This window comes from Vigna unguiculata, chromosome 4 (assembly GCF_037176805.1).
Source record: "Vigna unguiculata cultivar grain cowpea cultivar isolate G323 ecotype 2 chromosome 4, ASM3717680v1, whole genome shotgun sequence".
In the NCBI taxonomy this organism is placed as follows: domain Eukaryota; kingdom Viridiplantae; phylum Streptophyta; class Magnoliopsida; order Fabales; family Fabaceae; genus Vigna; species Vigna unguiculata.
Genome location: NC_140795.1, coordinates 6964742 through 6968995, shown reverse-complemented (window position 1 = coordinate 6968995; position 4254 = coordinate 6964742). Strand labels below are relative to the sequence as shown.

The 4254-nt window shown below is 34.0% G+C and overlaps 1 pseudogene; it reads left to right on the top strand.

The window, feature by feature from the left end:
- The first annotated feature begins 1240 nt into the window (after nt 1-1240).
- On the top strand, nt 1241-3987 carry LOC146886704 (uncharacterized; annotated as a pseudogene).
- Nucleotides 3988-4254: the final 267 nt, after the last annotated feature.

Here is a 4254-nt window from a genome sequence, read left to right as displayed (position 1 = left end):
GAGTGAGCATTTGAGTAATTGCAATCATAGAGAATCAACTAGTGATTTTAACATTTGGTAAAGAAGTTTTCTAGCAACAACATATAAACTGGTTAACGTATAAATTATGAAGTGTTTTTTATTGATTTGAGGAACCTCAACAATGTTACCATTTTTTTTTCTTTGACGCAAAAAGATTTTATTTTTAGGAGGAATGACAGAGGAAAAGAAAACTTTAGGTGGAATTGGAGTTTTGGTTTGAACTTATGTTATAAGATTATTTCCTTGCATTGTGCTTATGTTGTACTTTTTTATCCAGATTATTTATGGCATTTATAGTTTAGAAGAACATGAAAATTTCGTTAGCTTCTAGATTTGTTCTTCAATTAGATATTTATTTGTTTTTTGGCTTTCTATTAGTTGTTGTTTTGTGCACTCTTTTTGTTTCTTGTTGAGTAAATAATTATTAATAAAACCATTTTACTCTTTTAATCTCTTTATGATCTTATGAATTCAAATAGTTTAATTATTGAAAAAATTACTTATGAAATATGTTAAGGGCAAATGTCTCGGTTTGTAGGCATTTCAGTGTTGTTGAATATCGGTCATGGCACCGCCATGGCGGAAACCGGTAGCGGTTTTTCGGCCAGCCACCATAACAAGGCAGGGGCGAATTGTGTTTTTCGTGGCGACCCATGGCGGCCGCTTTGGGCATGGCGGATGGCGGTGGCAGAGAGGTTGTGGAGAAAAACTCGGGCGGAATAAAAAAAATGGAGGAGAAGAGAAGAAAGAAAGCAACATGAAAAGAGAAGAAAGAAAACAACAATGGTAGCGTATGTTGGTGGGAGGAAGAAGATGACTTCCAAAATCTAATTGCATAGTCTGATGCATTTAAAATTGGGCCTAGCCAACTTCCCTAACGTGCAAAAATTTTTCCCCTCTTACTTTACTATTTTACCTTAACTTCAACCATCTAACATAGTGTGCAAAATGCTATTATCTTGTTATTTTACTTTTTTACCCTAATTTTAATTACCATTTTTATTCTTTAAAACCCAAGTCTGACCCACTAAACACATAGTTAACCTAACCTATATGCAAAACTTTCTTCATTCTCTGTTACTTTATTCAAAACCATTATTTTATTCAAAACCAACATCTATTATTCTTTTAATTTTGTAAGCAAAAGCTTCTAAAGCATCCCTACTAGCCACTGCCACCTGCCGCCACCCACCGTCAACCGTCGTTGGCCGCCACCGCCAACTTTGTGCTTTTTTCAATTTTTCTTATTTATTTTTTTCATTTGTCTACTTTCACTATAATTATTTTATATACCTATTTTTCAGCAACAATAATGGCCAATAATAATGAGCGTTCAAGAACATCTCATAGGAGTGACCTAGGATGGAAACATTGTCATCCGATGGATGAATCAAATTTAAATACAACTATTTGCAATTATTGTGGAAAATTTATGAAAGGAGGAGTTACTAGAGCAAAATAACATCTCATGGCAAAGAAGGGCAATGTTGCTGCTTGCACCAAAACTCTAAAAAAAGTGAGAGAAGAACTTTGGAAATTATACAAAGAAAAAACAAACAGCTCCTTTGTCAATCCAAGATATACTGCAACCAATGATAACCATGAGAGTGAAGATGAGGTTGAAATTTCCACGGCTAGTAATGATAAAGGGAGAAATAGCGGTGGAAGAAAATGACCAATGGATATGTTTTGTAGAAATCCAACTGTTGCAATAGAGAAGAGAAAAAAAAGGAAAAACTAAGGCAAGCTAACATCAAAGAGGCATGTGACAACAATATAAAGGCCTCGGTTCATCAATATATTGCTCGATTTTGGTACCAAGTGAGCTTGTCATTTAACGTTGTGAAGTTGAAAAGTTTTCAAGATATGATTGATGCCATAGATGCTTATGGACCTAATTTACACGCTCCTAGTTATCATGAAATCAAAGTTCCACTTCTTAACAAGGAAGTTGAGTACACTGAAAAGTTGTTGCAAGATCATAAATTGCAATGGAGCAAACATGGTTGTTCTATTATGTCAGATGCATGGACTGATCGAAGCAACGATGCTTGATTTACTTTTTGGTGAGCTCCCCTGCAGGGACAATGTTTGTCAAGTCCATTGATGGTTCAAACTTTTTGAAAACAAGAGAAAAACTATTTGAGATGCTTGATTCCTTTGTGGAGGAGATTGGGGAAGAAAATGTTGTTCAAATTAAAACAGATAATGGGAGCAATTATGTGTTGGCTAGTAAGTTGTTAGAAGAGAAAAGACTCCATCTCCATTAGACTCCTTGTGCTGCCTATTGTATAGATTTGATGTTTGAAGACATTGGAAAGCTTCCTTTGATAAAGAAGACAATTAAAGAGGAGTTAGTCTTGTTGGCTTTATCTATAGTCATTCTAGTACCTTGAGTTTGTTGAGACAATTTACAAACAAGACGGAATTAGTAAGATACGTCGTTACAAGGTTTGCTACCTCTTATTTATCATCACAAAGGTTGCATCAAGAGAAGGGAAATTTGAGAAAAATGTTCACCTCTAATGAATGGAGCAATGACAAGCTATCTAAAGAAGCCAAGGGGAGGGAGGCTACAAAAATTGTTCTTATGCTTTCATTTTGGAATCAAGTAGTATTTACTCTCAAAGTCATGGCTCCTCTTGTTCATGTGCTTCGTCTAGTGGATGGGGAAAGAAAAGCAGTTATGGGTTATATATATGAAGCAATGGAGAAAGCCAAGGAAACAATAATGAAGTCATTCAACAACGATGAAAGTAAATACAATGATGTATTTACAATTATTGATGCTACTAGTCACTTTTTGAACCTAGAGTTCTTTTATTCCAACCCAGACATGGAATATGATTTGGAAGTTACAAATGGATTATATGATTGCATTAGGAGGTTGGTGCCAAGTAAAGATGTGTAGCAAAAAATTTTAACTGAGTTGCCTCTTTATGAGAGTGCAAATGGACTCTTTGGTGATGATTTTGTCAAAGAATCAAGGAAAACCATAGCCCCAAGTGAGACACGTAAACACTTTTTAAATCGCTCTAAGATATAATGGTTACATTCTAAGCTACTTTCGTTGCTTGTGTAGCTCAATGGTGGAAGAATTATGGGCATGCAACTCCCAACTTACCAAAGCTAGCAATCAAGATTTTAAGTTTGACATGTAGTTCATCGAGATGTGAGCGCAATTAGAGTGTTTTTGAGCAAGTAATAAGACATGACTCATTTCATTATTATCTTAGTTTGTAAATTGTAGAAAGAAATGAATTTAGATATTACTTATTCACATTGTAGATTCATTCAAAGAAAAGGAATAGATTGAACTACAAAAGGTTGCATGATTTGGTTTACATAAAGTATAATCAACAACTTGCTCAAAGATACAATATTAGGGATGAAATAGACCCTATTCTATTGAATGACATTGATGAATGTAATTAGTGGTTAGTGGGAGAAGTTGATGATGACAACAATAATGAAGAAGGGGGTTAATGATTTGGTTTTTCATGATGATCCCACTCTTAATTGGGCAATTGTTTATGAAGCTTCAAGCATTGGAGAACCAATAGTTTATACAAGGAGACAAACAACTAATAAAAGAAAGCAACCATCAAGTGATGGTATTGTTATTGGATCTTCCCATGCTTCTAAGAAAGGTTCAGGTGCAACTTCAACTCCAACTCCAACACAACCTAAGAAGGGTAAAGAGAGGACTCAAATTCAAGTTCAAAATGAATTGCATGATAACTTTGATTCCGAGTTTGAAAGATTATTTAACTTTGACAAAAGTCTCTCAGAAGAGGAAGAGGAGGAGGGATATGCCCCATTGGATGATGACATTGAAGATAATTTATGTTCGAGTTGAAGAAGAATATGATGATTAGAAAGAAACTTAATACATAAATTTTATGATTTGTTGCTATTTTATGTTTTAAACTTTAAATTTTCTTAAAGTCTATTGCATATGAAACATAAAAGAAGGAATGAAGTCATTGTTTTATTTCTTTTCATAGCAAACAAAACATAGAAATAAAAATTTGATTACCATTCCCATGTCATCATTCCATCAAATCAAGCATGATTTTGTTCAGTAACAATTTTAATTCCCATGTCATCATTATAGACTTTTTCTTCCATTTTTGAAGTCAAGAAAAGTATTATGATTCCTTTCTCATATCTTTCTTCTAAATCTACAAGACTTAAGAAAAAAATGGGACAAACTATCTCAAGCATTTTACA